This window comes from Pteropus medius, unplaced genomic scaffold (assembly GCF_902729225.1).
Source record: "Pteropus medius unplaced genomic scaffold, Ma_sr-lr_union100, whole genome shotgun sequence".
NCBI classification, from domain to species: domain Eukaryota; kingdom Metazoa; phylum Chordata; class Mammalia; order Chiroptera; family Pteropodidae; genus Pteropus; species Pteropus medius.
Window position 1 is genome coordinate 27,492,907 of NW_024354875.1, and position 26,161 is coordinate 27,519,067.

At 33.3% G+C, this 26,161-nt stretch overlaps 1 protein-coding gene across 3 annotated transcripts in view; it reads left to right on the forward strand.

The window, feature by feature from the left end:
- Positions 1 to 444: 444 nt before the first annotated feature.
- Positions 445 to 26,161, forward strand: part of CSRNP3 (cysteine and serine rich nuclear protein 3) — a 162,921-nt gene continuing 137,204 nt past the window's right edge. Inside the window, exons 1-3 of one of the 3 annotated variants that reach the window (XM_039855332.1) lie at positions 474 to 499; positions 5,431 to 5,473; positions 8,900 to 9,070. The gene's annotated coding sequence lies outside the window, so the exon portion shown is untranslated. Of the gene's footprint in view, positions 500 to 5,430; positions 5,474 to 8,899; positions 9,071 to 26,161 lie in introns of all 3 variants that reach the window. The other 2 variants (XM_039855331.1, XM_039855333.1) reach the window with 2 other exon arrangements.

Below are 26,161 nucleotides of genomic sequence, written 5' to 3' on the forward strand. Positions count from 1 at the left end.
TCTCAACCTCCTCTACATATTAAAATGTACAATGAGAAGATAAATTTTTTTTCACTGAGAAAAGTAATGGGAGCTGAATACATAGGGAATTTACCTAAGTTTTACCGTGAATGTTTTTGCTTTAAATTCAGGTGGATGAGGCATTGTTTGACCCTGTTTTCCTAAATCCAAAGCAAGACATTTTACTTCATCTGAGTTCACCTACAGATATTTTCCATAATTTGGAGCTATTCTTTGAAATGTCTTTCATCTTTATTCCCTTCCTCTCCATATTCTTTTCCTCTACTCCCTTTCTCTCTCCCAGCTGCAGGGATTTGTCCTCCAAAAGAGTCGGGGTGGGAGGGAACAAGGGAGGGAAGCCGAGCAGGGAGCATGAGCCAGAGAATGCCAGGATCTGGCTCTTGTTATTGGTTGGCTGCTGTCTGATGGAGGAGCCGAGGGTGGAGTGAACTCTTCAGTCTTATCTGACGGAGCCGAAGTACAGAGACCATATTTACAGGTAAGAGCAAAAGAGAAGAGAAAATTTTCTTTTTCTTCAAAAGAGAATGCTTTCCAATTCCCATTGAGACAAGATATTAAGATATGAAAATCATTTTGAAAACATTTTCGAAATTCGTGTTCCTTTTCTTATTTGAGGAAGCTTTGCAATGAGTTGTTCTTTCTCCCTGAAAAACCCTTAGCTGATAAAAACACGAGAGGCATGTCTTATCCTGGGTAACTTTCTAAGCAAGTGTACTGAAGAAAAATTAATAGGTAAAATAAGTGTCATGTATCTTTTTGTTTGTTTGCTTTTTATTCAAGCTTACATTATTGGGCATCAAAGGAAGGACGAGGAGAGCTCAGTAAATTCCACAGGTCCTAGGAAAATGGAGCATTCTTTTAATATACAGCATACAATTTTATCTGGTGTCTCCTAATTTTTACATACAGTAAATGGTTCAGGAAAATAATTTTTGCTGGTTGTAGACCCTATTAGCACTAATTTAGATTGAGTGATTTATGTGCACTTAAGCCCTTTTATTTAACTTACTCCTTTGATAAATCTCATGCTACTGAGTGGTTGTTTCATTGTGTTTAGTAAATTGTAAGCTTACATGATAATTAAACAACTGTATATTTGTCAACATGTATGGGACTGTTTTCATTTTAAAATCTCAGAAACCTATTTGCAAAGGATTAAACATTGCTGTAAAAATAGCATCTTAAGAGGCAAGTTTCATTGGTAGTTTTAATTATCAAATATATCTAGTTAAGAATTCCATCACAGCATTTATATTGTTGGAGGTATTTCTAGGGCAATATTTTTTTAAAGCTCAAAAGTTAAGATTTCACTTTACCGGTTGCTTATATCTCTTAATTTTATCTTTTATTTTCTCTTAGGGAAAATAGGAGAGAGTTCCAAATATGTAGACTAAATGACACACAGTAAAGACATGAAAAATAATTATGCTCCAAGTCATTTCATTTTATAGTTATTTTAATTTACATATATATGTATCAATAAGGGTGGAGGAACTTCATTAAAATTCCGCTTCTTTTAAGAAAGATTACTGACATGGGCACATTGGCAATTAATTAATACCTGTTGATTATAATAACAAAGTCTCTCAATGATACAAATAATTTTTTCATATTTTTAAGTACTTCTTTTGAATGAGTCCCAAATGAATAGGAATGAATATGAATAACTTCTAAGTTTTTTGGGGGGAGGTCTTGTTTTTGCTTTTTGTTTTTGTTGGAGAGATGGATTTTGTCTTTAAATAGCAGACAAAAACATTACAGTTCTTGCAAAATTTTAAAAAGGAGGAAAACTGAATATTAGGTAAAAATTATCTAAATAAATGGAGAACTATCTTAAATTTCCTAAATGTACTAAATATAGCAAATAATATATTTACACACATAAGTGTCATATTGACCCAAGCAAATACTCTTGCATGATTTAGTTTGAACTATTTCTGGACTTCAAAAATAATGGTACTGAGGTGTTGTCATGTTTTTCATAGATGGATTCTTCTGATCTTGGTTTTTAAAACAAACTGATGGTAGAAATTAATCCATCCCCTAAACTGAAATTGAAGGTGATATGTAAGACCAAATATTTACCTCTTGATATGTGTTAGAGAAAATAAGCCAAGGCAGTTATATTTTTTTGGAAATTATAAATTCTGAGTAAAGCTACCTCCAGGAATGAAGGGGAATTGATGAAAATTAGAGAGCAGAGTTCCACATGGTTTTAAATTATTCTGTTTCCTTGGAAACCAGCTGCTGCAGATGCATTTTGCTTTCTTTGGCTAAAAATATCATGCTTTTAATAATGGCTAAGGGAAAGATTCTGAATAAAGCCAGAGTATATTCTTGCTGCTTTTTATAATTTCCTTAATGGTTCACATATTTTGGATGAGAAGTAGATAAATCCTTTCTCAATCAGCATTTGCTATCATCCACTGGCAGACGTCTGCATGAGCCAGTCTCCACTAGATAACTATGGTAGCTCTTACTGCAGAGAGAGAGACAGAGACAGAGAGACAGAGAGAGAGAGACAGAGAGAAAGAAGGAGGAAGGGAGGGAGTGTGTGTGCGCGGTGCAGTGGAGGCAAGAGAGAGAGAGAAAAAAGCATGAAAGAAAACAGTTAAGAGGTTCCTGTCCAAGTGAAGGTTGAAACAAGGCAAATGAAAACCATGTAAGGCTGCTTTGTGAGAGATGGCAAAGCAAGACCGTTTGTTTTTCCTTTAGTGCAAACATTAAGATTTGGATGTGGCTTTTTAATGGAGGCCACTATATACAACTTTGTCTCCTTTTGCACAATACTTTACTTTTTATGTTTGGAGTGGATAAGACAGTAAATTAAGAAAAGTTTCTTAATGTAGCAGTGATTTTAATCATAAAAAGAAAAGCTTGAGATTTATTTCAGGCTATGAATAGTGAGGAAGATTACATTCATATTTAGATATGTTATTTTAAGAATTTTTTAAACTTAATATCTAGACTATGTTTCATTAATGCAATCATTTTCTTACCTTTATAATCTACCTAATATATAAAGAATTACACATTGCAACAAGCTAAAAAGATTTAGTATTATTAAACATCAACACAAAAACTTTTACATTATTAAGGTAATATATTTGAAATTTAATAGGAATTAATGTAAATAAACATACGCTTTTTGTTTTATTTGAATCCTTTTGCTTTTTTTGAAATAAAAATTAATTGTATGCAACTTTTTAAATAAGAAATAAAATTCACAACTATTATCATATTTTACCCTAGGCAATTTCTTAAATTAAAACCTTTTCATCACAATTTTTTTTTTCTCTCAGCTCTTTGGTGAGAGGGAAAATCATCATAAAATGTTTTTGATATATAATTCTTTGTTTTCAGAATATTAACCTTAGTCTGTTAGATTTACTGTTAACAATGTAGCAAACAAAGTACCAAATGCTTAAACCATATTTTTATATATTTAGTATCTAGGCAATACATTATTTAAAGTTAAACTAATTTGGTACATCAGTGTATTATTTTTCAAAAAGAGTTAGGATAATGGGAAGTATTTCGTTTTTATCAATTAACATGAACAAAGCACTTCAGTGACAGCACTTTCAGCATAAACACAGGTGACATTCAGGAGCATACTAACAACAAATCAGATTAGTAAATGAATTATGCAACCTGTGCAAATAATTTCAGGAACAATCTAAATTATCGAGTATACTTTAAGTTCCTGAAAATAATGCATTGCATAGACCTACCCTCAACTACAGATAATTTAAAAATACTGTTTGTTAGTGTCTCTTTACTGGTTTATACTTCTTTATTTGCTAAAAATAGCTTTCCAGATTCATAGGTGAGTTTACATGGATTTCTTAAGTCTCATAAAATGTATTCAGTCAAATGAAATATTAATAGCTTCCCCTATAACATAGATAGACAACTTAATATCTACAATAAAAATATGCTAGTTTTGCAAATAACCCCACATTGGTGGAAATGGAAGAGTGAGTTTAAAAGAAATGGAAATTATACCAAGGTAAGAAAACTTGGGTCAGGTTTCACGATGTTCAAATTGTGCTATGTACTTAAGGTAATTTAAACAAATGAAAAATTGTGTTAACATTTGTACTATGGTAGGCCACAAATGAAAAATATTATTGATGAGAAGTTATTTTTGATGTATATATTAAATAACTAATAGTACAATATAGGGCTTATATAAGTATAAAAGGGAGGTTGGTTCAAAGCAAAATTATTACTCCTTATTTACCATTTTGTAAATCAAGGAGCAAGGAAGGGATTTGATTATCAATCTGATGATCACGTTCAGATGTTTCACATAACTCATTGAAGCAGTTGGGCAGATCATTCGATTTTTCAGTCAATTGTTTAGATATTAGTTGTTAGAATAAATAGTTTGCCCTGAAAATTGTTGAATGTGCTTACTCTGAGAATATAGACTAAATGTAACTTTTCAAGCATTATAATGACCTTGATAAATGTCAATATTCTAAGGATCACATTTTAGCTAGGAAACTACTTGACGCACGATCATATTTGCCATTCGTTTGGCTAAATAGGTAGATAGTAAGCATGTGATTCAATTACAAAGAGTCTTAATACTCTAGTTAGGTCAAGAACTTAACATTATCTTTCAATACAACAAAATGTTGTGCATACAACACAGTTCTGTATTTCTCCTGACTCACATGCACATTTACAATAATATTACTTTAAATAAAAAAGACCAGCCATCAGGTGAAAGTAGCTTTTATGTAAATTTCATACCTTTAAACAATACTGACGATAAAGTTATTTGATAAATACTCATTTGATTTTCATGTATCCCCTTTGAATATTTTAGTCTTCCATTACCCTAGAAGCATGGGACTGGCCTGTAGAGATAATTCTTTCCTAGATTGCTCATTTTTCCTATGAAGAAAGTAAGGCACAGAGAGGGAGTCCCACAGTGGTGTTTTTAGTGGGAAACAGCATTTGCTTATGCAAAATAACAACAGCCAAACACTATGTGTTTGTATTAAATATTAGATATAATACATTAAATATTGGATGAAAGAAAAGCAGAATTTAGGAGGACTTTGGAAACTGAAAAACAATGGCATGACCAGATGGTCCCCAGTACATAACAACACAGGAGTTGTAGAGTTGCATAGAACTCTCCATGTTAGACCTGCCCTTGGTATTCTGTGAGCCCTGATCACTTTGAGTTACTGTCAAAGTGTCCTTGACTTTTCGTGAGTTTGCTCTCAGGGTCAAAATGCATTTTAGTTTTGTTTTCTAGTATTGATACACTTAGTTTTTGTCTGTTGTGGGTGTATCACAATATATTTAATAAATGACACAAATAATTTCCTAAATAAGACTCTGAATGTATTTACAGAGATTTTCATTTTCCTTTTCTATCCCACTTAGGCTAGCCATGGGAAATCAATATTTGTCATCAATCCTTACCCAGGTAATAATACTGGTTGTGATGCTGTCAGACTCTTAAGGCAGAAGGAATCTGGGAAAGGTTTTCAGAAGTTATTAAAATAAAACTTTAGCTTTGCTTTCTCAAAATTCCTTTTGTGTAACTCATAAAAGTCATTCTTACTTAAAATTTTATATTATTTGGCCACCGTGATATCTGAATCAGTAAAGAACCCCAAGTGAACTCTCCCATGCTAGTGCCGAAGTCCCCTAGGGCTGAGTGCCAAATGGGTAACTCTGAGCTTGGAGTCTCCATTACAAACTTCTATATTCAGAGATCAGAGATCTTTGCACAACTTGTGGGCAGAGCCAACGAGAGCAGCCTCAGTGCCACCTTAGGCTAGTACTGTGCTCCCTTCCATGGCTTCTTTGTGTGGTCATTACAATCACTTCCTTGATCTCTCTATAATATTTGATTCAAAATTAAATATCATAATTATAATTGTCAATGTCAAGGGGTTTCTTTTTTCTCTGTATTAATAACACCTAGTGTAGTGCCTGATACATAAAATATGCTCCCAAATTGTTTTGCTGACTGAATAAAAAAGTGAATAATCTCATCAGATAGTCATCTTACCCTTTTCTTGTACCTTCCCCATAACAGACACTCATTACATTCTCAGATAGTCTCTTCCTTTCATGTGCTTCTCTGTTAATGCTCTTCAGTGTGACAATGTCCATGTCACATAAATGTCATGGACAAAATTTTGTACTGCAGACTCTTTATTGCATAAACCTCACTTGAACTCTCCTACTTTAGCAGAGGATTTCATCTGTGTGTATTCTTCATTTCATGGCTTCCTGCACTGGGCTGTTTAAATACCACCATTCTGTTTCAGAGACATACACACACACAAGCCAACATCTATTAAATCAATGGATTAATTGTAAATTATGTTTTATATTAACTTGTAATATAAATGTTAAATAATGTTTGTATAAGAAAATATAGTAATAGGTATTTTACCAATCTCTGAGTGCTGTCATATATATACTCTTATTCATTGAATCCCCACAACATCTGATTAAAGTTAAAATTGTTCAGCAGTATTTTTCTTTTGCTCCGGGTCCACTTTCTGCCATTTATATTGTGTTCTGGTAAACGATTCTAAGCCCTAATGCTTGGAGAGTGACAATGCTGAATCAGCTACGAAGAAACCAAGGATGCATGCTGAGAATTAATATAGCTGTTTTACTGGGGTTTAATATGTCAGAAGGTAAAGATAAGTAGGTAATATGGGACTGGTAAATGTTCCACAGTCTATTATAGTCAGGTAAAATTGACCAAAAAAAAAAAAAAAGGGTGGGGATTTTGTTGTTTCCCTATGTCATGTCTGCGAGTCAAGAGAAAGAGTGATTGCTAATATACCAATAATGTGTTCCATTCATTTCTATGAGAACTGTACTATGGTATACATAGATATCCCTTAAATGAATGATTCAGTCAGCTAGTCAACATGTCTTTTTCTAGAAATGCATACTCTGAGCTAATGGGGTCTTGTAACTTGGCTTACCTATTAGTTCTTTTGGTGGTGCAGAATAATCAATGGAATGTGTAATAGACTTTGCAGTCTTACATACTATATTTGGTGTTCAGAGTTGGGGCTTTCAGGATACAACAGGGTTGAGGCAAGTCTGTCAGGAGCCAAAGCCATATGCCAGCTGGGGATAGGAAGAAGCAGAAAATATAGCAACAGAAGAAGCCAGTCAGCCGAAGAACCCGGAACAAATATGTCCCAAGGAAACGTGGCTACTAAATTGAAGGAGACTATGAGGTCAGTGATGGGCACAAAGACAGTGACCAGTCTCAGGGTTGCTACCTTTTTAAGAAAGTCACTCTAGTTAAACTTGTTCCTTACTACATACAGGAAGGGCATAGTGAAATTTCATGGCTTAAGATGTCATCTCTCTTTGGTAGAAAATATTGAGCAGGTATCTTTTGTAAAATAAGTTTGTTTCCCCAACTGATATATCTCTACCAAAGGCATTTCAGTTGTTGTGTTGGGCTAATGGAGAAGAGAATATGTTAATTTATTTCCTAGTCTGTTAACCCCTCCAAGTCACAGATCTGAACCATTCTTTGTCTATCTTGTAGAGCCAGTCCAAGTTGGGCTTTAAATTGTGATGTCATCTAAAAGTCGTTTCTTTAATTTTAAAAAGCAAATTAACAAGGGAAAGGGAGATGGTGAATGTGAAACTCAGCAGTGGAAAGGCTGCTTCTGAATGTGAATGGGGCATTGGCCAGATTTTAAAGTAGATTAATTGGGAAAGCATGGAGCTGAAAGGAACTGGATCTGAGTAGCAGCCTCTCTCTTTGGCTTAGGTATGCATCTCTAGTTCACCATAGTTCATGCTACTTACAACCTACTGTCTCATTGATTGTGCCACCATTTTTTAAATTGTTCCTATGCTATCATTTTCTTTACAGTAGGGAAGTATTTATTGATACCTTTGTTATAAATATCAGTAGACAGAAGAGAAGACTAAGATGACTTCATGATTTTATTATATCTGGCCCTCTTTACTCATTGAGGTTACCTGCATTTGTAGGAATTTGTGTCTACAACTGCTGATCACCCTAACAGTTACTCTATAGCTATAAAGAAATTATTGTTCTCAGAGGTTTAGTGATTCATCTAAATTGACATTAATGAATTTTTAAAAATGCATTAGGTTACCTCTGACTGGCTTCTACTGACCATGTTGATACAGAGAGTGAAGGAACTTAAATTAATATTTTACCCAGTAGAAGATTTAGGGACTGTGGTTTACCCCTGCACAAAATTTATTGAGCCAACCTCCTTGGCATAGGACTCAAGTATTCCCTGTAGCTCTGCTGAATTGACTGGAAACATGATAAGGCATCTAAATTCTTCAGGTATAGCCATTCTTAGCAACCAATTTGATTTTTGATAGACAAAAAGCCCCCAGGAAAGTAGCCGCCATTGTACCTGAGAAAAAAGAAATCCCTAGCAAGAGAGACATGCCCTAATCAGTATGCTCTGGATATAACAGCGTGCAAGTGAGTGATCTATTTCATTCTGAACTCTGGCTCTGTCAAAGACAGTACACGATTTACTAGAACAAATCAAATAAATGTATTTGACTCCTGTTTTGATGTTTCAAAACACTGAACCGTATTTCCTTATTCAGCAGTCTGATTCCACATTCTTAGTTTTGACTTTTTCCTTATAAAATACTGGTGTCATATGAGGACGCAAATAACAATGAATCAGGGTAGAATTGTTTTCAGTGCTTTCAAACGTTATGGAAAGAATAATTTCTGTTTGGATATGATTATGTGGTAGATGTGGTTCAAAAAATTACAGCCCCCTAAAACGATTTGGAAACCTTGACCATGCAATCGGTGGTCAAATGTTTCAATGCTCTGTTTTTCGTGTTCCTGTTACAGGTACATGTGACAGCGCTGCAGCTATGAGTGGAATTTTAAGGGGGAAGTGTGAAGAAATTGACAGCTCCTCACCCTATTCCTCTGTGCAGGAATTAGATGATGAAGTTTTTAGCTGTGACAGTGCTGACAGTGTTGACAGTGTCAATCCATCCACTTCTAATCGTTTCACTGGTGAGTATCTGAAGCTGTATTTTAGGTTGTACTCCAAATTGTGCTGTAAGGTTGATTCTTGGAGTTTCTGTCTTTATCCATTGGCTTATATCTGTTCCAAAGTTTTTCATCATACTGGACTTATTTGAAAAATGTGATATCTTTTTGGTTAATTAAGTCTCAGTGGTATATTCCTGTTCACCTCTATGAAGTATGAGAAGCAGAAATGAGTCCAATTGAAGGTAAGCAGGTAGCAATTGAAAATTATTTCATATGTGTCTTCAGCTTTCCAAAATAGACCCATTTCTTCAAAATCTAATCAGCTGAGCTCTTTCGAACTTCTACTACTATTGGTCAATGAGTTACGGCATACTTACAGTGCTGAGTACAGCACATTTACTTCCTGGGTGAGAAAATAATGTTTGTTTTTAAAAGAATGCTGCTCTGAAATCAAAGCTGTGAAATCCCTGAGGTTCTATAGATGTTTGGACACCGGTAAACCTCAAACTCAAGGCCAAGTTCATTCACTACAGTAAGTGCAGCTTTCTACATGTATATATTTCTCCTAAGCAGTTAATGTGAACATCATTTAGCTTAGTGTGAAATGTTCTGACTTAAAATTTTAGCTATTTCTGATAGCATTCCTTCTAACAGATATACATGTGAAAATTTTGAAATAGGTGAATCTTTTTCAACATCTTTGTGTCCGTTGAACTCCAGTCATTAGGAGAAAAAGAATCTCCAAATTCATTTTAGAGAAGTTAGCATCATGTAAAGTAAAACTCAACAAGGTAAATAAAAGCCCCATAACTTCACCCTCATAGGATGTTGCATATAAACTTTGTTTAGAAGCTGTATTTCATAAGTAAAGATAAAAATTATCTGGCACAAAATTTGGATTCTCCCCCTACAATAGTTTTTTTCTAGGATTATTTTTTGGGGAGACTTTGTATTTGGAGATTTTTAACTCACCAAAACAGCCTTTGAAAATTTATACAAAAATTTATTCAGTGTGGCTCTATGAACTCTGAAGTTCCATTTTTAACCTGCTTTCCCCCATGCCCCAAAACTCAAGTTAGCTGGGTATTCATGAATTCTCTTTCATCACTGTTAGAAGCATTTAGAATAAAAAAGGTATAATTTATAAGAATGTTTAGCCTTTGTATTATTTAATCGTGACTAAAGTAGAACTTATTTTTTATGAACTTGTAGAAGTCTAAAAAATGTGGAAATAGAGGAATGCAGGAAAAGGGAGAAAACAATTGCAGTTTCAAGAATAAGTTTCTTTAGTTACATAGAAAGATTATCGTCAGTTGGGATTTGGAGGGATAAGTTTGGTTCGAGATGTATCTACAGCCTTTTCACGCATTCCTCTAAGTGACTGCATAGCCTTGTAGAGGGCACAAAACTTGTCACCCAGGATGGTTAGAAGAGAACATGAGCACTGAATGATGCTTAAACTTCTTTATTGAGTAAATAGATTAATTTTAGAGAATTCTTTTTTTCTACCTTTATCGACAAATAAAAATTGTATGTATAAGGTACACAACATGATGCTTTGATATATGTATGCATTATGAAATGACCATAATAAAGCTAATTAACATATCCATGACCTCACAACTTTTGGGTTTTTTGGGGGGGAGGTGGTGGTGGTGGTGGTGAGAACCTCTGAAATCTACCCTCTTGGCAAATTTTAAGTATGCAATACATTATTTTTATAATTTCAGACAATTTTAAAAAGGAGAGACCGAGTCCACTGGATGTTTTTATCCTTTGAAAAGCAACAGTATACATTTAAATTCGAGATCCTCAGAAACACTCTATTAAACACATTTTCTGAAATAGATGAATCTTTTTCAACAGTGAAGGAGCTGCCTAGTATTCTTCAAGTTTTTCCCTTTAGCCACTCCTGAAAAACATCATTAATCTAGACCCTAATTCTCTGAGATACACCTCATCCCTTACAGTGCAGCATTTTCCACATGCCTGTGATGTTTTATTTTTAACCTCCAGCATACTTACAACCTCCCTGGTATCTGTGCCTCTCCTAAAGTTACAAATTGACTCTCCTGGAAAAATCAATTGTAGGACTTCTCTATGCAAGATTCCTATTGATTTCTATAGCTTGTGAGTTCACAAAGTACCTATAATGTTCATTTAAACACTGTCAGGTCTTTATAATTGTGGCTCAAGATGCTTTCAAGATGAAAGTGGTGTTCTGGTGGTTTAGAGGGTTTGAAGAATTTAGGTCAGGCACTTGCAATGGACACTGGAACAGTTTCCTGGCAGGGCAACAGTTGGAGTAGAGTGGTTTTATTTTGATAAAATAAACTATTCAATAACTGTTTTTGATATTTGGTCATAACTTCTCTGTTTTATCACCATTGTGAGAGTCTGTGGAGGAAGAGACATCAACTGTATACAGAGGAAAAGTCAGGCTACTAAAAAAAGCAGCTTCAAAGTTCAATTAGCTTTTTCCAGCACTGCTGTTAATGTACTTTTCTTGGAGAGTCTTCAAAGGGTTTTGATGGAAACATTACTCCTACTTCTTTGTAAGGAAATGGAGATGGGCATCACTGAACACCTTGTTACTGAATGTGTGATCCAGAACCATGATTTGGGATAAAAAGTGAGAAGAAGGAGCAAGGAAGGATGGTTGGAAAATGTGACCTATGGGGGATTTTCTGTTACTGTGGACTATTCTTAGCCAGATCTTCAATATAAAACCTTATCAATTATTTTATAAAGTTGGGCAAATTGTGGAAGAGAACCTATTTTAATTTTTCTGAGGAGATCCAATGCTCTGGATGTAACACAGTGAGACAAAAACAATAGTAAAGGGTCAACCCTTATTCTGAATTCAAAAAAAGAACTAATAGAGCCTTCAAGAACATCTAGGCTGACTCCCTTGTTTTACAGATGTGGAGACTGAGGTCCAGGGAGAGTAACTTGACAAGAATCTAAATGTGTGCTGCTAGCAGAGGACTTTATTGTAGATACCTAGAGTCTCTGATGGGTCTGCTACATCACTATCTATTAAGTGGAGGGACCCAATTATCAAGTGAAAGACATGGCTGTATCTTTTGTGCCAGGTCCTCTTAGAAATAGAATGAATGAGTCCATCTTTTGGTAAAAGTAATTGGCACCTTATCTCCTTATGCCTTTTTTTTTTTTCCAGTTGGTTTGTGGTGAAAGCGCTAATATTTCCTGGATGTAATATAGTGCCAGTGATGAGTTTATGAATAAATTCAATGAGCTAAAGAAATAGTGAACAGAGAATTAAATTGAGTGTGAATAAACAATTTGCTTTCCCCTTTCCATAAGTGGCAAGACAGACTGTTGAGACTTTCCTTGTATGTCACTGACATTGATGGAAATATCTTACAGCAAACATGTTGTTTTACATTTACATGAAGGAAATTGGTTTGTCTTGGTGACATAATGCTACTTGTGATAATGTGAAAATGTTACAATGAAAAGAAGGTGAGATGAAGTATGCAGTGTGCATCTTTAACAGCAGCTACCAAATAGAGGATTATTTCATTTACTTTAAAAGTAAAACCTTTGTACATTGCCAGAGGGGTGAATGGGCATCCTGGACTCTCCCTTATAAAGGATAATGATATCTTTCCATTCCTTGAACTCCAGGACCCTACATTACTTGTTCAATAATTCAAGACCTCAGAAACCCATTTACCTTGCATTTCGATTAGAGTCACTTAGTCACAGCTTCTGATTAAATGGAGTAATTATATTCCATTTGCTGGCTAGGTACAGAATTGGCTTTTATATTTGCTTATTTGTTTTAAGCCCTCAAAAACTTAAATTTGGCTTTAAACTTAAAAACACCATTGGATTACACTTCAAACAAAGTTTTATATATGAATATCATAGTGAATCTAGAAAAATACAGTTTATGGCTTTAACTCAGCTATCATGAAAAACTAAAAATGAAGGTAGTGTTGGTGTTAATGGTACTGTTTCTCACATCATTCAAGAGATAAGACTATTATCCTGAGATATGAAATACATCACAGAAAATCTTCCAATTTTCCACATCTATTATTTACTCAAGATGTTCATAGGTGGAATTAATACTGTAGCTATATTTCATAAAGAGCACAAGAATTAAAGTTGCTATTAAATATTAACGATACCATCTTCACTTTAGTCACCAGAATATTTTCGTCCGACAATATTTCTTAGAGTATTTGCATTTTGTAAACCTCTTGATAAGAATCACAATCCTATTTTGGGATTACTTAGGAGTGGTCACAGCAACAAATAAAAGATTGCCCAACTGCAAAATATCATGACTCGAAAAATAGATCCAAATGAATTTTTTTTTTTAATTAATTAACTAATTAATTAATTAAATTTAATTGACAAAATGACTTAAATCCCCTCCACATCTATTTCTTCTCTCCCTCCTCTCCCCTACCCTCTGATAACCACTAGTCCATTGTTCATGTCCATGAGTCTCTGAATTTTGATGGTTACAATTCTAGCAACTGTTTTTAAAGTACCATGATCTTTTGGCTTTGGTTTGAATATCAGAGACTGGTTGGCTTTATACTTGTTTTTGATGGCGATGATGAAATCATAATGCCTTGAAGCAAATGTCCTTGTGTTTCTCAAAAGATTTTAAAATTCATTATGCAGATCAGGCAGTCTGATGCTTCTGACAGCTTAAGGGAAATATATTTGTGTGCATGTGAATGCAGAAAAGAATTAAACCTGGTCCAGCTTAAAAAAAGAAAAAAAAAAAAACTGAGCCAGTTGGTGCTATTTCTGAATTGGCTGCAATATTTAACCATTTCACTCCAGAAAGTACTTGTTTGTACTCTGAAATTGGTGCTTCTTTTATGCCTGAGGAATTTGAGAATAAATTGGGAATAAGTTAGGGCATAGAATTGTTGTACCATATGTTTTATATGTTCAGCTATAGTGATCCTGGCATGAACTAGAATAATTAAATGTCTTAAATTTACTGAATTTCACTGAGAGTTAGATTAAGGTTAAAAGTATACTTTTTAAATGTAATGAAGGAAGAGCAATCATAATAAATGTAACAAAAGACAAATATTGGATTTTCAATCAAAGGCCAACATATAAAAACTAGGAAACCATTTTCTTTTAATGATATTTAATTTTCAGCTGGGAAAGTATTTGTAGTGAGTTAAGCTTGAAATGGACACTCAGTTTGTTCATTTGATTTTATCTTATCTCACAAATACTATAACAATGGAACAGTAATAAAGACTGATTTATGTAATTTACAGTTCTAGAAATTCGAATGAAGTGTTATGAAACTTGGTTTATATAATGAACTATTAAATCACTTTAAATCCTTGATGGATATTTGAAGTGGTCTAAATTAGCATGACCACCCTCCCCTCTAAAATAACCCCAAACTCTGTGAAAACAATTTCCACAGCACTGTGCAAGCTGGTAAATATCGCCAGGGTGCTAAAAGCGCTAGATATTTCTGACTGAAATAAAACAATAGGTCCCTATTAATTGTGATATTTGGAGACCAAAATGTATGCAATGCCATACATTTTTAAGCCATGATTGAGTGATAATGTTAATGGAAATATGTAACATGAAAATGTACCTATTTTAGTTTTAAATCATATTAATAAAATTACTTTAAGGATTCACAATAAATAATATTTAATAAACGTCATCTTAAAATTTGCTCGAATGCCTATAACTTCTACATTTAAAAAAAAAACTACATATACTTTAAATCTTAACAAGGCCAGAGTTTGGGGTATTTAATTCCATCTTTGAGGAACTGGGCTTAGAAGAAATAATGACTATTAATTTTAACATAGTTAATTTTTCTAACTAAAGTTAATTTTAGCTTGGAGAGGGTAGTACATATTTTAGATAATTAAACATTTTCATCTGAAATATGTACTATCTCCAAGCCAAAATGATATTATTATAATATATAATATATATAATATCTGTATTTTATATACACAGACATACACGCATTTTAAAGACATTATACTTACTAAAAGAATTGATTAGGCTGACAATTATGGTGGTCATTAATCAATACTAAAGTTAAATGCTATGCTAAGATTATGGCTACGTAAAACATATCATGCATTTTGCCTAGATTTTTTAAAAAATGCATAAAGTCAGAGAGATTGCAAAAGAAAACCTAGGAAGTAAACTTGACTAAATAATTTAAGGACGCTAATAAAGAAGTGTATATATTTTAAAATTTCCCTCAATATGAGATAAACATATGTTTTGATGAAAAATAAAATGAATTAAATACAAAAATGCTAAACATAGCATAAATAAACCTTGTTTTTTTCAACAGAATAGTTCTTTTTTAGCATTCACTAGCTTTGCAGTTAAAATATAGAAATGGTTGAAATTTATAATTAAAATTACTTTAAGCTCCTTAATGGCAAGGGTTGTGTCCTATATTCTCACATTGCTTAATGGTAATAATCGTAATAGTGAGCTTTATTATATACAATAATTTTGTCATCTGCCAGGCATTGTGCTAGATACTTTAAACAAATTTTTTTATTTGATTCTCACAACATTAGGTACTAAATAATGTTATTTTGATTGGCATGTTCATGACTTTTCTAGAAATGACATGACAATTAATTATGTGATTTCTGTCATCTTAAAAATGACATGAGTGAACTGAAATGGGCTAATTATATAGAAGTTAATGAAGATTGTTGGATGTAATTAGGGTCTTCTTCGATAGGTACAGACCCAAGAAAAATACGTTTTCATATCAGACGTTCATATAGTTTCCATTTGTGCATTTATTATTGCCAGTATAAATTAAATCACTCTCCAAACTCCCTACATAGTTTACCAACCTTTAAATTTTTTAGAAAGCTAGAATTCAATATTCTAAGTTTAGAACATTGAAATATTTTAATCAATCTGTTAATATTAATTTATTACTTTAAAAAGGTAAATTTGTCTAAAAAATTTTAGCTTTAAGGATGAATTTTGCAGTATTTTTTCTTATGGAAAAATTGTACAGAACCCATATACTATGCAGTTGGTTAAATAATCTATAAAAACCTATACAGTATTACTATATAGCTAATAAAAACAATTGAATACGTGTATCCACTGACATAAAAATATGTTTACATTAATAAAGTTTGCAAAATACTATAACAGTTTCATCCCATTTGTAAAATCATATGTATAAGGTATGAATTTAATAAGATCCAGAAGTAAAAAGAGAAACAAAAATATAGAAAACTTTAACAGAAGTTTTCTATGGATAGTGAAATTATAGGTAATTTTTGTTATTTATATATTTTTAAATATTTCACAATATGTATTCTCAATTTGTTTTCATATATTTTAGCCCAACAAAACTATTGTGTTCATTTATTGTAATAGCATTCCATAATTTTTCACTGATGTAACTTCTACTGTTATGATATGCTTATTGAATAAATCTTAGAGTATATCCCTAAAGATAGAAAGCATGATTCAAAGGACATCCTTTTAATTGCCCTCTAAAGCTTTACCAATTTGGATGCCCACTTCTAGTAACTGTTTCCACAATATCTTGTCTAACTAGATATTTTTTTTCTCTCTCTCTCCCTCTCTCTTTCTATTTGTATATGCATACATATATATGTATTTACAGACAGATATACCTTGGCCAGTTTGGTAGGTAAAACTGGTATTTCGTTGGTGTTTTAACTTGAATTTTTCTGTATACTAGGAAACTAATTGTTTATATATTTATTTGTGTGTGTGTGTATTTGTATTGTCTATTTTGTTTTTTTATTATGATGATTTTTATTGCTTCATATTATAATATTAAGGATCACTTAATTAACACATATGCATTAATATTTTTCCTATCTTGTCATTTATCTTTTAACTCTTATTTATGTTTGTCATCGAAGTATGTTCATGTAGTCAAATATATCATGGATTCAGCCTTTAGTAAATGCTTAGATAGACCTTCTCAACTCCCAAAATTGATTGCACGCAAATAATCTCTTCTAGCATTTTCATAAATTTTTATTATATATTTAAATCTTTAGAATACTTGAAAATTAATATTGTGTGAAATAGGAAGATAATTTTCTAAGTTCCCAATTTTCCCTAACCCACTACTATGAAAATAAACACAATATACTATCATACCCTTTAAAGACTCTGTAAGTTAGTCTCACATGATTATTTGAATTTTTAAAAGAATGTTGTCAAGTTTCCAGACAAACCATTGCTATGCGAGTGGAATTACATTAAATTTATAGGTTAATTTGGGCCACAAGGCAGATTGACATCTTTACAATATTGCTTTTCCATTCCAGGAATGCCATATATTTTTCCATATTTAACTGTTGTTTTACCCACAGTAGAGTTTGTGCTTTTCTTCTTGCAGAGCATTTTCTTTGCCGAGTCTCTAACTTTTTAAAATATTTTTAGGCCTATTACAAATGAGACTTTTAATATATGTTCTAAGAAATTATTTTTGGTACTAAGAAAGGCATAGATTTTATTTCTTTTAATGAAAATGCTTCCAAGGTTTTACCTTTAATTTGGCCATAGTCTCTCTTTTATCCTACATTAAGGAGGTATCCTCCCATTAAGAGTTTTTAATTGGTAATGAAGATAAAGTTACATCAAATTCTTCATTAGTATATATTAAGATACTTCTATTTTTTAATTGACCTGTTAATATAAACTGAAAAAGATATTTTCTAATATGAAATTATTGCCTTTGACTCTCTTTTAACATAAAGTAATTTATTTAGTCTCACGTGAGGGTCTAATTTAGTCTGGCAATGTTTGTGCATTAAGGGATCCTTAAAAATGTTCAACATTATTTTAAAATTTATTTTAAAATATGTTTCATTAAGAAAGAACAAAGCTAGAGACATCTCTCTTCCTGATTTCAAACTATGTTACAAAGCTACAGCAATTAAAACAGTATGGTACTGGCATAAAAAGATACATAGATCAATGGAACAGAATAGAGACCCCCATAATAAACCTATGTATGCCTGGTTAACTAATATCTCAGAAGGGAGCCAAAAATATTCAATAAGGAAAGGATAGTCTCTTTAATAAAGTGTATAGGAAAACTGGATATTCATAAGCAAAAGAATGAACCTGGTCCTGTATATTTAACTTGAAATGGATTAAGAACTTAAACGTAATACCTGAAACTGTAAAACTCCTGGAGGAAGAAACAGGAAAAACTCCTTAATATTGGTCTTGGCAATGAGTTTTTGGATATGACACTAAAAGCACAAGTAACAATAGCAAAAATCAACAAATGGGACTACATCAAACTAAAAAACTTCTGCACAGCAAATGAAACAATCAACAAAATGAAGAGGCGACCTATGAAATGGAGGAAATATTTGCAAACCATATATCTGATAAAGGGTTAATATTCAAAATATATAAGGAATGTATGCAAGTCAATAACAAACAATAAAAAATGGACAAGGTCCTAAATAGAATATTTTCCAAAAAAAAAAAATAGTTAACAAGTATATGTGAAAAGTTGCTCAACATCACTAATCAGAGAAATGCAAATCAAAACTACAATGAGACATCACCTCACACTTGTTAGAATGGCTATTATCAGAAAGACAGAAGGTAACACATGTTGGGGAGGATATGGAGAAAAGGGAACCTTTGTGCACTGTCAGTGAGAAGGTAAACTGGTGCAGCCACTGTGGAAACAGTATGGAGGTACCTCAAAAAATTAAAAATAGAACTACTATATGGTCTAGCAATTCCAATTCTGGGTAAATATCAAAAGGAAATGAAAACACTCTCTCAAGGACATATCTGCATTCCCATGTTCAGTGCAGCACTATTTACAGTAGCCAAGACGGGATACAACCTAAGTGTCCATCAGGGGAAAAAGAAAATACACACACATGCACGCATAATGATATATTATTCAGCCATAAAAAAAGAAAATTCTGCCATTTGCAACTACATGGATGAAGCTTAAGGGCATTATGCTAAGTAGAATAAGTTAGAGAAAGAAATACTGTATAATCTCACATATATGTGAAATCTTAAAAAAAAATCCACCTCAAAGAAACAGAGTAGATGGGTGGTTACCAGATTGCTAGAGGTTGGGGAAAATGAATAGATGTTGGTGAAGGTTACAAAAAAAACATTAAATAAAATATATTTGAAATACATTTCAAAATCGCTTATATACACAAATGATATGAAGTAAATGGTGTGTAAAAGCACCAATAACTCTTACAGGTTTGAGCCTTTATTTTAGTTTTGAATGTCCTAGAAGCATAATCTCATTTAATCCTCACTTGACAACCTATGAGGTGAGTGAGAGTGGTGGTCTTGGTGGGGTTATGCCCATGTTTCAGATGAGGAAGCTGAGAAGCAGAAAGGATATCTAACATGACAATTGACACTGCTTGTAAAGGCTGGAGCTGGAATCAAAACCTGCTTAAACTCCAGAGCCAGAGCTAGCATTGTTAACCACCACACTGTGGTATATGATATAAAATCCACAGTAAAATAAAATATTTATTCTATTATTTTATCTATTATTATAGATAAGTGTTTTCAAAATTATTAATGAAAAAAAAATAACCTGCATTAAATACAGTTGGTTCTTCAGTCCTCATCTACATTAATGCCATTTAGAATAAAATGAAATACCACTGGAATTGATAAATTTGAGATTCTGGTCAAGTTTAACTCATCTATACTGATTCCCACTAAAATTAGTTTTGCTAAATGCTGAAACTCTCATGTTCCTGCCCTTTGTACCTCCCATGATTGAAAGGATATAAATTCTTCACATATATCATGAGTCTATTAAGATTCTATTCCTAAGAGAATTAATGAAGCACATTGTGTAATGAAGACCACACTGAAGACTTATAACAGAGCACAGACAGTAAAGGTATGCTCTTGTCCCAGGAAACATATATACTAGATGAGAAGTCCAGACTAATAGACATGAAAAACATCATTTTCAACTGAAACATTATACAGAAGTTAATCAGTTTCCTGATAACCAGAAAACTTTGACCTGGAGAGATACATCATTAAGTGGAGACAGATATGGAGGAATTTTGCAGTTAAAAGTTCATTCTTCAAACAAAAATACTTATCGTAAGATAAGTAAAATATGACTCTCAATTCTAGATAATCAAAACAAAAATTGTTAACCACCTTTAGGATTCTAAGGATTTCTATACTATAAAGCAAAACCCATTGATTTCTATTTTCCACTTCACTGGGGAGTAGTAAAAGATAAAGCATAGATATTGCTTGATGCAAAAGAAGGAAAAGCTATAAACATCAGTGTTCAGTACAAATAGATACAGTGTTGCCTGGGCCTCTATCTTTTTTGCAGATGGGTTAAAGGATAAATCATCCACTTATTTTATATTAAAATAAATCTCTCCTCAATTGTTAAAGTAGGATAAAAGGACAAAACTGCTCTGTTTGACATCCCACATATTGTGCTTCAGCTTAACTTCAAATACATTTTTGTTTCTTTGTGGCTAATTTTTGTTTTGATAGTCTCCATCTGACATTGATCTGCATTCTTTTTGTAGTCTTATTACCAGGCATAAATCGAAGAAATCAACTGGCTCCTCTATCTTAAAAGGCGCACACACACACACACACACACTCACATACACACATACATAATAAACATACATACGTAATATATATATATATATACTATATATATACATATATATAGTATTTAAATTTCCTATTTAAGATTAAAAAAAGAGAGAAAGAGAGAATTGACTCAGTATTATGGTCAACCAAGACTTGTCAGCATAAACACATTCATTTAATTTCTTTTACTAGCAATACATGACTATATCCATTCTTTAATTTCACTTATTCTACTGGTAATACTTGGCATTTGTGCTAGCACCTCTTTAAAATAATCAGTTAATGATCATAGTTGAGATTTAATTGCAAGTGAGAAAAGCCCTACTCAATGTAGCTTAAACAAAAAAGTTCATGTAACTGAGAAAGAGGGGTGAGGTCATATCATATGACAACCTCAGTGCTCTCCCCGCCCCCCATGACTTGGCCGTCTCCTCGCTATGGGAAAGCCTCATTTCCTCCTACTGCATGCGGTGGGGTGGGGTGTTATGGTTTTCCCTAATGATCTGTGGAAGATATCTGCCTCCACATAGACGTATACATCTTCCTGGCACTGTGATCTTGAAGTTGAGGGGCAGTCTCTTCTACCTCTAGCTCCAAAAGTGTAGATGATGAAATATCTCATCTTCATCAGGATTATCTTAATGTGCCAACTATGTGCCAACTTGTTTTCAGATCCATTCTCTGCCCTTCTTCTGAAAATTGCATTTCCTGACTGCCTTCTCTATTGACTTCCATATGGATCTAGCCAATAAGAGGCACTAGTGGGAAAATGCAGAGCAGGATGAAGGAGATAAACCAGAGTATTCTAACCCATTCATCCAGGCATCAGGTGGTATTTCCAGTGGCCACTGCATCTACATGGTTTCAGCCCTTGCTGTAATAAGCCTGCTTTAGTGATTACAGCCCTTTTGCAGCAGCAGCAGCCAGCCTCCCAAAGTATCTGGCTCCCACCATTGAGCTCTGGTGACATCACTCTTTCCTTTGTTCCTCCAACTGTTGCTAATCGCTGAGTTATTTTGTTTTCTCTGTTTTGTTTGGCATCTCAGCTCTTACAAAATCCTTATAACTATTTCAACATATGAAATTCCTTCCATTGGACCCCCTAGCATTGACTGTTTTCTGAACTGAACCTTTACTGATAACCCTAGCATGGGTCACGTGCCCTTCACTGAACCAATCACTGTGGCCAAGGGATGAGGTCCTTTGATTGGCTAGATCTTATTCATTTACCATTCTTCTAGAAAAGAAATGGAAGGAAGAAAAATATATTGGGCAACTAATAATATATTGGGCAACTAATAATAACTACCATATTAGTAGTTTATTTTGATCCCATAGTTAATAAATATGAATATCTAAATTACTTATTTTTAGAAACAGCACTGCATAATAAAATTCTTCATAAGTGAATAGTGAAACTATCTCATGCCAATTGAGATAAAATTTATAAATATTCTATCATATTTTGTCCTTTTTTTCTTTTTCTGGTTAATAAAATCAATACATTGAAGATCTTCTGTGAGTCACATGTTGTTTTAAATGCCTTATCTTTCTTACAAAATATAAAACCAGAGTTTGTATGCCCATTGAACAGATGAAGAAACGGATGTTAAGTAATTTGCTCAAAGTCAGAGAAATAAGAAAGATGAAAAACATCAGAGAGATGTCGACCTGTGTTTTTTGGTATTCTAGAGCCTAAGCACTTTTTATTACATTATCATGCCACTAATATTTCTCTCTCGAACTGCATTGAATATATATTCCTCTACCCATATTTTTAAACATTTTCATTCAAGGTTCATTCAATATCCACCTTACAGTAAAATCAGTTGTTAAAAGTCATCTATCATAAAGCCTATCTACTGACAGATGTTTGTAATGGAATTCATTATATAATATCCAGTGAATGGATCCTTCTTTCCTTTATCCACACTTTATACTTGACATTGGCACCATGTGCTCCACAGTGTTATAAGGAGACCACTTTGAAGCCAGATTAATTACATGATTATATGGACCACAAATCTGTCTGTTACAACATGCAGTGTTTTTGAAAGGTGGAGAAGTTGAAAAACATTTAAACACTAGGTGCTAGGCATTCTCTGGAGGGGAATCTTTGTGAAGCTTTATAAATCTTATTGTGGCAGAGAAGATAAGGACATATACAACAGAAAGTGTGTGATATGTTCCTCATGTTTTTAAACAGAATGAAAGTTTCCAGGCAGCCTCATTCAAAATTTTATTTAAGTGTTTCTGTCCTGCAGGACAGTCAGTAACCATGTGGTTTCCAGGAGAAAATGCTGTAGATACCGAAGGCTGCTTCATTAAAACTTGAGGGAACAAATGCTTGAAAGATCTTCCTCTTTTATTCCTGTTGGTAGATATCGATTTTTTCTTTTTTTAGGTTTGAATTCTATTTTCTGCAGCTGAGCATGAAAGTACACTGACTAACACAGTCTGCAATTTAGCTATGTTCCTAGGACCATCTGTAAGAATTTATGTATTTCTTGGGAATCTGATCAATTCTAACAGTGATTCTCTATTTTCTCTGTGAGATTAAGGAGCACTGCAATCAATTTGGTATTTAAAAGTTGGTTTCTTCTTGAAAAAATTGGGGGCCCAATGTCCAAAAACCATTCTGTGCTTCAAAATTTATTTCCCTGAATAATTCTCTTTAAGGCAGGCACACATGAATTTTAATGTAAAATCATAAATATCATATCACAGAATTTGTTTAATGTTCTCTCTCTCTCTTATCCCTTCCTCCTTTCTTTTTTCTTTCTTTTTTTATTTTGCTTGGCTTTTCCCATTTTTCCCCCTTTGTCCTTCATCCATATCTCTTGCTTCAGTAGGTAATTCATATTGTTTATATTCTTTCACATTTTTTAAATATCATATAATTGTAGATAAACATATATATTCCCAGAAAAGTTTTTGTCAAAAATAGATCATATGACATACATTTTTCTTCACCTCGGTTATTTTCATTGAATAATACTTTATAAAAATCTCCCCAAGTTATTCGTTATAGCTCCATTTTATTCTTTTTAATGGCTACCAAATATTCCAAGGTATGGATATATCACATTTTAATCAATCTCTCCACTATAAGTGTTCATTTGTTTCAGCTTAGTTTTTGTTACTATGAGCAAGTCTGTAATACATGTTCTTTTGAAAACGTCTTTATGTACTGGTGCTTTACTTTTTATAGGATAGATTTCTAAGAGTGGGAAAATTGGCTTAATAGATATCAGTGTATTGCTTCTTCAAAAAGGCAGCAAAACTCATATTTCTACAAGCTTTGGATACAATTGCACTTTCCCCCATAAGTCCCAAGCAATAGATGTTTATTTGCTCATTCAACAAGATAAAGTCCCTGCCTTCTTGATGTTTACATTAGTAGTCAAGAAGAATAATAAATGAATAAGTGAATAATATGATGATGTCATAAATGTACTGTGATGAAAAATAAAGCAGGGTTAGGGTATAAGAATAGATATAGCTATTTTAAATAAGATGATCATAAAAGGCCTCTCCTAAGAGATGCTATTTTGGTAGAGACTTGAAGTGAGGGAGTAGGCCATACAATATCTAGAGTGGAAGGAGGCTTCTAGAGAGAAAGAACAAATGATGTTAGCAAAGAGTTTGACACTTGTGTAAATAGGCAATGGGGGAGTCAATAGAGAAGGCCAAGAGAATAAGTGGGAGATTATTGTCAGGTAGTAGCAGTGAGAGATAAGGGGACTTGATGAGAAGTGGTCAGATTCAGGACACATCTTACAGGTAGAGCTGGCAGAAGATTTTGATTGTTCGGATTGTGGGATTTAAGAGAGGGAGAGAGATGAACATGAATAATCCCTAGGCTTTTAAAACTAAACTCCTTATTTGCAATAATTTTAGATTAATGAAAAAGTTGCAAAAATAGCAGTTAGTTCCCATGGACCCTTTGCTCAGCTTCCCCCCGTGCTAACATCTTACATAACCATGGTCAACTTGCCTGAATAAATTAACATTGGTGTAGTACTATTAAACAAACTATAGATTTTTTTCAGATTTCATAGTTTATCCACAAATGTCTTTTTTCTATCCTAAAAACTATTCAAGGATACCACATCAAATTTAGTCATCGTGTCTTCCTCGGGTCCTCCGATCTGCCTCAGTTTCTCCGTCTTTTCTGGTTTTTCATGACCATGACTTTTTTTGAAGAGTGTAATTAGAATGTTCCTCAAATTTCTTTTTTTTTTCTTTTTTCATGATTAAACTGGAGTTATGAATCTGAGGGGAAAATACTACAGAAATGAAGTGCTCTTTTTATCAAATCATATCAGAGAGTAGATGATATCAGCATTAGGTATCACTGGTAATATTAGTCATTTAATTAAGATGGTATCTGTCAGGTTTCTCCACTGTAACATTACTACTTTCTGTTTTTTATAATCTGTTCTTTCAAAACAACTTACTAAGTACAGCTCACTCTTAAGGTGGGGAGTAGGGATCAAGATCCACTTCTTGAAGTGGTTGGAGTATCTGCATATATTATTTGGAATTCTTTTGTAAGAAAGCTTTGTTTTTTTGTCTTCTAATTCAGTATAGATTCATAAATATTCATTGTTATTTTTGGGGTTAAAATCTAATACTATCATAATTTTTATTGCTTAAATTATTCCAACTTTGACCATCGAGAGTTTTTTCAGGTCAGTTCTTGTGTCTTTTTGACATGCCTGTGCCTATCTTTTTTCCTCTCCTTTCCTTACTTTCCAACACTGTAAGATCCTTCAGGTTTGTCTTGTATCTATCTCACCACAATCGTAGAATAAGCCATTTCTTAAGGAGCTACGTTTTTAATATGAGTCATTGGGTAAATAGTTATGCCACTTACTGAAATGGGAAAGACCGAGGTAGCAGGAAGAAGTCTGGAGTATGTTATTTCTCTTCCTTCCTTCCTTCCATTTTATTATTATTGTTTGACCTATTGAGTTTGTAAAGTCTATTAGTACTTCAAGGGGAGCTGTAGAGTAAAGTAGGCAGTAGATATAAGAATCTAAAGCTCAGAGAAGAGATTCAGGCTAGAGATCTAAACTCGAGATTCATAAATGAATGGTGGTTTTTAAAGACATAGGATCTGCTTTTCTAGGCAAGAGTCAGATAGAGAAGTCTCCAATCTCAGTTCACTAAAGAATTTAGAGGTCAGTAAGAATGGAAGAAACCAGCCAAGCAGATTGAGAAAGGGCAGCAAATGAGGTAGAAGACAAGCCTACCTCATGCATAATGTCCTAGAAGCCAGATAAAGAAATATTTCAAGAAAATGAAAGTGATTGAGTCAGTTCTCTTGAGATGTTAAGGAAAATAAAGACTAAAAATTTACCATTGGATCTGGCAATATCCAAGTTCACTTGATAGTACTATTTCAGTGCAGTTGTGAAAATGAAGCCTCATTTTGGGAAT